This window comes from Chenopodium album, chromosome 11, assembly GCF_948465745.1.
Source record: "Chenopodium album chromosome 11, dcCheAlbu1.1, whole genome shotgun sequence".
In the NCBI taxonomy this organism is placed as follows: domain Eukaryota; kingdom Viridiplantae; phylum Streptophyta; class Magnoliopsida; order Caryophyllales; family Amaranthaceae; genus Chenopodium; species Chenopodium album.
Genome location: NC_137844.1, coordinates 11,594,485 through 11,606,588, shown reverse-complemented (window position 1 = coordinate 11,606,588; position 12,104 = coordinate 11,594,485). Strand labels below are relative to the sequence as shown.

The following is a 12,104-nucleotide window of genomic DNA, read 5'->3' as shown; positions in this document are numbered from 1 at the left end:
TGCTCAAATGTGCTATTGAGTTACAAGGACTGGAAATCACTTTCGAACCAAGGAAGGCAATAAAGGGGCAAGCATTCGCTAACTTTATTGTTGAAATGATAAGGTCGGCTGAGCCGGACTATATCAATCAGGTTTGGAAAGTGTATGTGGACGGAAGCTCCACGATGAACGACTGTGGTGCAGGCGTAATTTGTCAGTCTCCTGAGGGGGACAAATTTGAATATGCACTACGGTTCAAGTTCTAGGCCTCAAACAATGAGGCCGAGTATGAAGCCCTGCTAGCCAGCATCCAGATGTGCAAGGCGGCAGGGGCAACGAGAATTGACGCCTGCTCTGACTCACAATTGGTCGTAAGCCAGTACAATGGTGTCTATGAAGCCACCTATCCGGTTATGATCAAATACTTGCAGGCGGTCAAAACTGAAGCTTGGACACTTGAAGACTTTAATTTAAGCTAAGTGCCCAGATCAGCAAACAATCAGGCGGATGTTCTGTCCAAACTGGCCTCATCCGCCTCCTGTGAAACGCCTCGGTCAGTCTTTTGGGAAGTCATGGAAAAAAGAAGTATATCTGATAAAGACCCCATTGGAATACTTGACCGAAGCTCTACCTGAATGGACGGCATCCGGGCATACCTAACAGACAGCATCCTCCCAGATTCACCTCAGGAGGCGGCCGTGCTGAAGAAACGGGCTGCAAGCTTTGAGATAAGGCAAGGAGAGCTCTTCAAAGCAGGTTTTTTGAAGCCTCTTTTGAAGTGTGTGGCCCCAGAAAAGGGGCAAGAAATCCTTGAAGAATTGCATGCCGGATACTGTGCCTCTCATGTAGGCGGCAGATCCTTAGCTGTCAGGCCAGGCAGCATTACTTTTGGCCTACCCTAGAGTCGGATGCTATGGAAATTGGTTAAAAAATGTGACAAGTGTCAAAAATTTGGCAAGTTAATCCATAGTCCGGCCACTGACCTGACGGCCATCCACAGTTCTGTGCCGTTTGCTAAATGGGGCATGGACATTTTAGGCCCGTATACGACTGCTCCAGGCGGCAGGTGTTACATTTTAGTGGCTGTGGATTACTTTACCAAATGGGTAGAGGCGGTCAAAAACATCAAGACAAAAGACGTCATTTCCTTCAACTGGAAGAATATCATCACCCGCTTTGGGGTGCCTATGTCTATGGTTTTTGACAATGGTCCTCAGTTTGAGACCCCTCACCTGAAGACTTGGTTGGGAGATCAAGGGATCTCCAATTACTTCACATCAGTCGGCCGACCCCAAACAAACGGCCAAGTTAAAGCCTTCAACAAGTTAATCTCAGACGGCATAAAAAAGAAAATTAAGAGAGCTGGTGGTCTATGGGCGGATGAATTACCACACGTCCTATGGGCCATCAGAACAACAGCAAAAGGGGAAACTGGAGAAACCCTATTCCTCATGGTGTATGGGGCAAAAGCTGTCTTGCCCATTGAACACTATGAGCCGACTCTTCGGATTATGCTATATGATGAAGATACAAACTGGGAGGCCATGCACCTGGCATTGGACTCACTCCCAGAGCGCAGGGGCAATGCTGCCTTGCGCCATGAGATCTACCGCTTGAGAATGACTCAAGCTTACAATAAAAGAGTACACAAGCGCCCTTTAAAAGTTGGGGACTTTGTGCTACGGAAAATGGAGGCAGTCGATAGGGTGAATGAGCAAGGGAAGTTAACCCCAAATTGGGATGGCCCCTACCGAATCTATGAAGAAGTAAGAGGCGGCACCTACCGCCTGGAAACACCAGACGGCAGAAGGCTACCCAGAACTTGGAATGTAGATAACCTGAAGAAGTATTACTTCTGAAGTTTTGTAAAGTTTTTTGACTTGTTAATGAAATTTTGCCTTCATTTCCTACTTGTCTTTAGTTTGAGCACCGATTGCACGAAGTGCAGAAGGACCATGCTCATAGCAATAAAAGATGCTGCTTGCACTATGTGCTGGCAGATCCTACTTACCCTCTATGGTACCGCCTGTACAACGTGCAGGCGGACTAAATTTTTTACTAATGACAACGTTGGAGTATCGTCTGCACAATGTGCAGACAGCCAATGTCGAGATTTTACGAGCTACCGCCTGCACAATATGCAGACGGCTAAGCACACTCTTAAACTTAATATAATCTAGGGACCGTCTGCCCCAACAAGCAGACGCCCAAGAAAGGACCTAACTGCACCAAAACAGTCATCCTAAACCCTATCCTTGAGCCAAGTTAACAACTTAGCAGCTAATTATTCTTTATTTAAAGCTAAGTCAATGACTTAGTGGCTATTTATTCGTTAAGTGAGGCCAATGGCCGGATAAACATTATTTAAACTACCGTCTGCTCCAACATGAGTACGACTATCTGCTCCAACATAAGTCAGACAACCGGCGACGTCCATTCGGGCGAATTCGTCGAGGAGAAGCATCTCCCATTTGGGTGGCACATTGCTCTACGAATATAACAAGCGGCCCTACCGAATGCGCTAAGGCAGCGCTCGTAGTCGTTTGATTTAATCTAACTTGAAATCTAAAAAGCACTAAGTCTTCCGGCTGTTCTAGTACAAACGGATGATGGTTACTGTTTCAGGATTAGAGGCTACTTTTCCGCCTGTCCTTGTTATGGGGCAAGACAGCCAGACCAATTCGTTTTCAATCAATATGTTAAGTTAAAAGGCTTAGCAATTTTTCTATACTACTCGAGGCCTTTGGCCGGATGTATTTAAGAAACTATCTGCTCTTTGTGGCCATCTGCCGCTTGGTTTGGGGCAATCACCGTAGTGATTGATTGACTCAGAAACCATTCATACTCTTTAAAGTATAAAAATTTCTAAGTCAATCAATCCATGCAACTGAAACCAAACGACATCCGGCCAGGGCAAGAACATTCGCATACTATACAGGTTAAAATACTTAGCCAAAATTGTATGTATAAAAATTGAAAGCTTCGAAAATTCTTAAAGCATAAACATCAAACTGAATAAAACCAGTTAAACAAACCGGATGCTTCAATAAAAAGGCAGCCACCCAAAACGGGCGACTGCTAGAGTTAGCCGGCATTGCCGGAAGATTGTTGAATTACCCGACCCCTTGGTCGGTAAAATACATGATTACTCGGCACGCAGGCCGGAAAAGCAGAATAATTGGCCATTCGGCCGCAGAAAGAAAAAACTTAAAACTTAAAGATTAGGGGAGCTTTTCAGCATCTGCATCTGCCCTATTCTCTGGCGCATGCTCCTTGGACCCCTCATTCTCCTCCTGATCATCCTCCTCGTCCCCAGAAGACGATTCGCCTAACAAGCTGGACTTCTCGGGGGCATCCTTGGCAACCGCCTCCTTCTCGGCCGCCTCTTGAGCTTCCCTAAGGAGTTGGTCATTGAACTCGTCATTTGCCTTATCAAACTGGACCTTCCAAGTCTGATAATCGGCTGACGGCTGCACAGCTGCCTAGGCCGCACGCATGGCCTCATTGTCGTCCATCATTTGTTTGACCAGGGCCTGTTTTTCCTCCTCCATCAAGGACCTATATTTGGTCCGGAGTTGGTTCTCTTGGTTTTGCAGCCGCCCTCGGAGTCTCTTGACCGTCTCCCCAAGGTTAGTCGCCTTGGTTTCCGCCTCCTTGAGGGTCTCCAACTTCTCCTTAAGGCCCTTGACCTCGCCTTGGAGCTCCAGCACCCGCTGCTTTGCCGCGTCCAAGTTCTGCTGGACTTGCAGATTTGCTGACGCCTGGGAATACAACATATCAAGTGTTAGAATCTCATTTTGGGCAATCTTCAACTGAGCTTTGTCCAGGGTAGAGGCGGCTCGAGCATTCGCTGCCTTTACCTCCTTGGTCTTTTCGTTGAGTGGCCCTTTAAGACCACTCACTCGCAGCATAGCCTGCAGTCGTCCAAAGCAAGAGAATTCATCAGAAACCATTCGGTAAAAAATATCAACCAAGTCATAAGATAAAGTCTTACCTCGCAAAGAAGCGCCAGTATGACGTCGAGGTCAAGGGTGCCGACTCCTTTGACGGCAGCTTTATCCTCAGGATCAAGCGTCCTGAGCATCCGCTTGGCCATCTGAAGGACAGTTGGCCTCACTGGAGCATCTGTCAATACAAATACAATAAGTTGAGATTTTAGAAGACAGTTGCATTTTTTGAAACGTGTGGTCGGATGGTCGGATTGCTTACCTCCTTCTCCCCCTGCGGCTTCGCTGCCGCCTGCTGTGCCGCCAGCAGTGGTGAGTGGCTGCTTGCCACTCTTCGACGCTCGATGCTGAGCGTCCGGCTTTGTGGGAGTGTGAGTGGGGGAGGAGGCGCCGGTTCCCTTCTTTGGCTTGGAGGCAATGTGTTTCCTGCGACTTTGGGAAATGTCGTCAGCCGACTCCTTGCGCAGTTTGGGATCCGGCTGAGAAGAGGGGGCAGGCTTTGATGAGCCACCCTGCAAAGAACTCTAATGTGAGACTGAGAAAAATTACACCAAGTAACATTAAAGAAATCTCAAGGTTGAGCAACTTGTTACCTGAGGAGTTCCGCTTGGCGGCTGCTCATCCGCTCGTTTGAGGTTCGAGCGGTAGAAGGCTGCAGAGGCAGCCGGCTTTTTATGAGAGGGAAGCTTGGCCATTGCTATGTTTGCAACAAGCGACAAAAAGAGTTAGCAATGAAATGAATAAAAAACAATGCGAGTAACAAAGCTGATAAATTCAAGCGGCCATCTACCTCTCGGCTTCTCTGTACTAAGGACACAAGCGGCCAAGTACGTCCCGTCCGAGAGCCACTCGAATCGGGGAATGTAACTTTGGGGGGTAACTTCCTTGACCCCCGTCTCATTATTTGTTCGGACGACCACAGTAAAAAGGCCCTGATCAAAAATTTCCTCCTGGGCCCGCCTAGGGACAGGCGGAAGGGCTTTTTTCCCAGCCAGGAGGGGCGGATACTAAGTCCAGCGGTTGTACTGCTTGTTCTTTTGGAAATCTAGGGAAGTGACTATGTAAAACTTTGTTCTCCAATCCTTCCATTTGTTCTCCTTCCCCAGGGTCATCATATAATGGGTATGACTTGTCAGAGTAAACCAGCCGATCCCGCTTGAATTTGGAGTTCTGCTCAAATAGTGCATGTGAGCAAACGCCTAGAAGCTGGGCTCCACCTCCAGCATCTCACAGGTGGAAACGTAGCCCAAAATGTTTACCCAAGAATTGGGGGCTAGTTGCCAGATACCCAGCTGGTATCCGTCCAAGATCCTCTCCACAGCCGGATGGAGAGGGAAGCGTAGTCCTGCCTGGATGGCCGCCTCGTAGCAGCCGAAGCACTGGTCACCACAGCAGGCCATCTCAGGCCAGGTGACCGTGTCTATAGCATCCGGCACGGACAAAATGAACCCATGTCCTATGACATGGGTAGAAAGAAACTTTCCAAGATCATCTTTCATGATCTTCCGCCTGCCTTCGGCAACGTGCAGATAATAAGGAGAACGCTCATGCCGCCTGGAAGCAGACGACTCCTCCCAGGCCTCTCCTTTCTCAACGGAGAAGGACTCCCGGGCAGCCTTAAGATTTGACTGCGCCTCCTCCGAGTCAACGGAGACGCAGTTGGAGGATGATGACGCAGAGTCATCATCAGAGTTCTCTTCAGAGCTGGGGGCCTGCCGGCTGGTGCCAGCAGTGTCCTCCCCCAACTCAGCATCCAGCACCGATCCACTCGGCCTGGGGTTCTCATATTCTTCATCACACTCCTCCAAAAATGAGTCGCTGGGAGTGCTGACGTTGCTAAGAGGATCCTTACTAATTTCGAAGACAGGCGCCCTAATGAAGCTGTCCGAAAAAACAGTCTCACTTTCCAAATGGTACCAAGAACCATCCGTTCTATATCTCCTCGTCGTCTGCTTTGTTCTAGCCATCGTGTCCTGCAGGGGCATAGACACTGTCGGATTTGGAGATGTATTCAAAGGAAAGTTCTCGAACGAGCATTCAACACTCCTAGTTCTAGATTCAGCCGTCCCCGGTGACCGGCTGATCGCTAATCTAGGCCGTGCCGGGTGCGTTTGGGAAACCATTTTTGATAAAAGAAAAAATGCAAAGAAATAAGCAAAGAAAGGATCAGGCGGCTACCTTAGAAGAAGGTAACAAGAGGCGTCGGTCTAGGGCGTCTGTTTGAGCAGGCGAACTAGGCTGGCCGACTGTCGGATGCTGAAGAAGTCAAAAGTCTTTGCAAGTCAAAATTCACAGATTCTCCCAAAGATCCACGCAAATGTGAATCCAAGGGAGGTCAACCCCTCTATTTATAGAGGGGGTAAAATGTTCCAGGGTAAAACCCTATAACTAAGTGAACAGTAAAAGTAAATTTTTGGCCATTCATAGCCTGACACCTGTCACAAGCGTCATGTGCTAAGCACGTGACCCCTGTGAGGGGCAAATGTTTTGGGTATTTTATACCCTGCCAAGTGGCCCAACCAGAGTCTAACATGTGTCACTAGAAGGGGCGCCAGCTTGGACCTTCCAGATGGTGACACGTGTCAGGCAGATATAGCTCCTGATTTGGGGTATTTAATAATCCAAGTGGACCAATAAGAGAGCGACACGTGTCGTCCTGGGAGGCGGCCCAAAGCGCCTCTCTAGATGCGTGACACGTGTCACTCAGATATCCCTTCTGAAAAGACGGCCTTCAAGGCCCAAACTTTGAGGCACCGTAAAACGGCGTGCCCAAATCCCTAGGTCATCAAACCCTAGGGAGGGCACACTTCCCAACGACCCTATAAATAGGGACACTTCCCTCATTTATGAAGGGGGTTACATTGGCATTAATTACAGAGCTGTCGTTTTCAAGAAACAGACAGCACCTGAGCTTGGAATCCGAGCAGATAACTTAATTTTCGCACGTTTTACTTCGAATACCGTACTAACTTAACCTTTGGAGGCGGACCACCGACCATTCGGTGCTTCGTTTGCTTTGCAGGTACAGGCGTCCTTGCGGAATCCCGTCTAGAGCTGTAACTCTCCCGAGGGACATAAAAAACCACGAAATAAACATAATAATTTATTTGATCTGAGTAAACCTAAAACCTCAATAAAACAATACTCCCTATAGCAACAACATTAAAACCCTAGAAAAAAATAACACCATCAATCAATACCACAAAGATAATACGGCAATTAGAATCATATTATACCACACACTAATCATGTATATATATAAATCATGATCATATATAATTCACAAATTATAAAATTTACACATAACAATACAGAGTACAATTAATACTAACAATTTATAATCAAACGAATCCAAAAATCAATTAAGTTCGTGTGATTACCGTCACGGACATACAATCTGAACCTATAAGATACTCGTTTTGCTTGACGAGGAGAACATCACACTCTCTTTCACATTGTATAATAAAATCTCATGAATATGAGATGCTTATTCATGCGCACCAAAACAATAAGGGTTGACTTTGATTTAGAAAATCCAATTGATGATTAATTTGCATCATCATGTTAAAGGCAAAAGTAGTAAACTCACAAGAGAATTTTTACAGAGTAAAAAGTTGGAGTAAGCTGAGGCAAAGCTTAATATAATTAGGGTATAAGAAGTATTTATATTTTATAAACAAGAGTTCTATTAGATATAAAATAAGGTTTTAAACTTTCCAAAAATAAACTATTTAGATAAGGAAGGTTACTTAATAATTAAAATAACTTAATTTATCAATAAAATATTATACGTATAAAATCATAAAATATTGGAGTATTACAATTAGTTGTGCAGAGTGATGTTCGTGTTTTATGTGCTATTTTATCCCCTGTCCCATGGTCATTTATATGCTTATTTGAGCTCTTCGAAGCTACTTTTAGCACCAATGTGTGGTTTCTAGTGTTTCATAGAGTTGGCATTTGTTTTGTAAGAATTTTTCGAATTTTTCGATTTTTCCTATGGTTTTCCAGCCACTACGGGATATTGGAGCTCGTAGCACATTATAACCGTTGATCATAGCCCAAGACTGATCGTATCGGTGATTAAAGGCTTGGTTCATGAAATTGGTCCGAGCAATGGACCAAGAAGAGGTGTTGGGCCTTGTCATTTGAAGCCCAAAAGATTTAGAAGAGAAGCTCAAGGTTTCGGCCAAAGAAAGCCGGGCCCGATTGGGCGACCATTGGCTCGATCGGGCGGCTGCCCAGAAAGCAGCATTCGAGGAAAAAGGCAAGCCCGATCGGGCGCGAGTAATTTTAGGCTTTTTAGGAGTTTCGTTTTGGCTAATCTTCGAGCTTAGAATTAATACACTTTTGTAATCTTTTTTAGTTACGTTTTTTTTTATTATTCTCTTTCATACTCAAACTTAGAGAGATTTTAGTTGGTGATTACTTTTAACTCAAGTTCTTCCCTTTTAGTGCAATTTCATATTCCTTCTTTCGGTATTTTTTCTTCTCTCCTTTATTGTTTATTCTCTTGTTTTAATCTTAATCATGTCTTTTTCATATGCTTTGATTTGTTTAGATTTAATTATGTGTGAGTAGTTTAATTCTAGGGTTCTTGGGGGATCCATAATTAATATGAAGGGATAATTTGTTATTATTTATTATTGATATTGCATGATAATTTCTTATTGAATTGTTTTAATTCTTTACAATTGGATTATGAATTGAGCAGATGTGTTTTGATTGTAAAAGTATAGCAATATTGAATTGATGAATTGAGCAGATGTTAATTTGATATTAAAGGTTGTTTTCAGTAGGAACTTAGATCTAGTAAATTGCGAGAGCCTGTTAGATCTATGTTGATTAATAAATTGCGAGAGCCTGTTAATCATATTATATGTGCAATGTTGATTATTGATTGTCATGTTTTATCCCAGAATATTAATTATTGGTGAACCTATGACCCTAGTCTTCTTTATTATTGATTTTTTCCCTATTCTTAATCTCCGTAGTTAATTTCCTTTTAATAACAACAATTTTGGTTACTTAATAGTTTAGATTATATTGATTAGTTAGGAATAGAAAGACTTGTTTCCCCGAGGATTCGACCCTACTTCCCTATCTACATTAGTTAGAGGATTTAGGTACTACTTTTGATTAGGTGATACGACTTTAGCCTATCAAAATTTGGTGCCGTTGCCGGGGAAATGGTTTTATTTTTATTTCTAATCATTTTTGCAGTCTAAATTATTTTCTCTAGTCTTAGAGAACGCAAGTTCTTTGAGACAATTTTCTCATATTTGTTTGTTTAGTTCTGTGTTTATGCCCAGGGGTTCTAGATAAGGTTACATTCCATTCGATCCTGAAATCGAACGATCTTTTCATAGACAGAAGAACCTTTACCGACAGGTACGAGACACTTCTGAAGGTAATCCACCTTTGGAACCCCCATCTGATTCTAGTGATTTGGAAGTTTCTTCAGAACCTGAATCAGAGATGACGGCACCACCACCTCCTCCAGCTCGCAAGCTCAGCGATTATTCACAGCCGTCCCTGACGGATTTTCCACATCTTAATCCTAATCCAGCTCTTGATGGGGTGCAATTCGAGATCAAGCCCCAATTTATCACGATGATTGAGAGAAAGCAATTCAGTGGAGCTAAGGGTGAAGACCCTAATTTTCATATTGTAGATTTCTGTCAGTATTGCAACACCATTAGGCAAGCTGGGGTCACACAATACCAAATCAGGGAGATTCTTTTTCCCTTTTCTTTATGTGGAAAAGCTAAATTGTGGTTTAATGGTTTGAATAGAACTGCACTTATACTGACTGGGAGACACTTGCTTTGAATTTTTATAACAAATATTATCCTGTAGAGAGGACATCTTTGTTGAGAAGTGCAATTCAGAATTTTGCCCAAGAGCTAGATGAAACTCTATATGAGGCTTGGGAAAGATTCAAGGATCTGCAGAGGAAGTGTCCTCACCATAATTTAGCACAGTGGCAGTTGATTCAATCCTTTTACAATGGGCTTGGAAATTCATCTAGAACAATTCTAGATTCTGCAGCCAGTGGGAGGTTTATGAATCTTAATGTTGATAATGCAGGTCAAGTTATCGAAGATATGACAATTCCCAATTCCCAACATGGGAATCCTAGAGGTTTTTCTAACAAAGGGAAACATAATGTTGATTTCGTATCCTTTGTGCAGGCTCAATTAACATTTATTTGCCAAAAACTAGATAATCTTAGTATTGTTATTCGTAATTCTGTAGCTAATGTTTCTGCTGTCAATAATACTAATGAAGCTGTTTGTGAAAATTGTGGAATTGTAGGACATTGGGAGCAAGATTGTAGGAGTTCTATGGAGCAAGTTAATGCCTTCCAAACCTATAGACAGAATAACCCATACTCCAACACTTATAATCCTGGCCTCCGGAACCATCCATATCTTTCTTACCGAAGCACCAATGTGCAAAATCCTCCACCTCCACAACAACCACAACAGCAACCACCACCACAGCAGAAATATTACCATCCCAGCAACTCTGGCCAGAAAACCCAATCACAAACTTTCCCATCTACTGACCCTGCCTTGTCAGAAATTAGAGGGATGTTAGCAAACATGCAAAAGCACATGGAGAGTAGAGATGCTCAAATTGATTCAATTATAGCCCATAATAAAATTATTGATAATCAGATTGCACAACTTTCCTCTACTCTACAAAGTTACCAGCAAGGAGTCCTACCATCGCATCCAGTACAACCCACGGATCATGCTAATGCAATTACTCTGAGGAGTGGTTCACACTATGATGGGCCTTCTATGCCCAAAGAGGATGAACCTGTTATAACACCAATTGCTAATCCTGATTCCCTTGTACCAAATGCGTTACTAACCCTGCAGGGCTCCACGAAAAAACTAACTCTTCTAATATTTCTTCGCAGGGTAAACCTCAGGAGAAGGGTGGAAATGTGCAAGACCCTACTATCCAACTTCCATTCCCTATTAGACATCTGAAGAATAAGTTGGATAAGCAATTTGGTAAGTTTCTAGAGGTCGTCAAGAATCAGCAAGTAACAGTTCCTTTCACTGATTTAATCACTCAGGTTCCTGCATATGCTAAATTCATGAAAGACATTTTGACTAGGAAGAGAGCCTTTAATGAGGTTGAGACTGTAGCTTTGACTGAAGAATGTAGTGCTTTACTACAAAATAAATCTCCACCAAAATTAAAGGATCCCGATAGTTTTTCTATACCTTGTCATATAGGAAATGTTTTTATTGATAAATCATTATGTGATTTAGGTGCCAGTGTCAGTGTAATGCCATCGTCTGTGTGTTCAAAGCTTAATATGGGTGATTTAAAGGTTAATAATATTACTCTACAAATGGCAGATCGTTCTGTTAAATACCCCTTAGGTATTTTAGAGGATGTTCCTGTTAGAGTTGGTAAATTTTTTATCTCTATTGATTTTGTTGTTTTAGACATAGCAGAGGATACGCAAATTCCTATTATTTTAGGAAGACCTTTTCTTCATACTGCAGGTGCCATTATAGATGTGAAAAATGGGAAATTAACTCTTTCTGTTGGGGATGATAACATTACATTTAATTTAAGGAGAGTTATGAAAGGACCTATGCTAGAGGAGAAGTGTTATAGTATTGATGTCATTGATTTTATATGCCATGACAGCTTACCTCAGGTTCTCTCACGAGATCCTTTAGAGGAAGTACTATGTTGTGAACTTAATGCAGGTGACGCTGACATATGGAGCAAAGAGGTGGATGAAATTAAGCATGTTCTATCAAACGAGCAACTTAGCCCTGATGAGAATGGTAAGGTGGAAAATTTAATTCAGGAATCGTACTCTGTGGAGGTAAAGAAACCTGAACTTAAACCTCTTCCTTCCCATTTAAAATATGTATTTTTTGATGAGCGGGAACTGCATCCTGTGATCATTAGTACTGCACTCGATAACCCACAACTTTCCAAATTCTAGAGGTTCTTCGAACCCACAAGAAGACAATTGGGTACAATATTGATGATCTAAAGGGTATTTGCCCTGATTTTTGCATGCACAGGATACACCTAGAGGACGATCACAGACCAGTTATTCAACCACATAGAAGGTTGAATCCAAACATGCAAGAGGTTGTTAAAAAGGAAGTCATGAAACTACTTGATGCAGGT

General features: G+C 43.1%; 1 non-coding gene across 1 annotated transcript; it reads right to left on the bottom strand.

The window, feature by feature from the left end:
- Positions 1–9,796: 9,796 nt before the first annotated feature.
- Positions 9,797–9,903, bottom strand: LOC145569732 (small nucleolar RNA R71). The gene has a single exon (XR_014096274.1). It is a non-coding gene; the product is annotated as a small nucleolar RNA R71 (small nucleolar RNA).
- Positions 9,904–12,104: the final 2,201 nt, after the last annotated feature.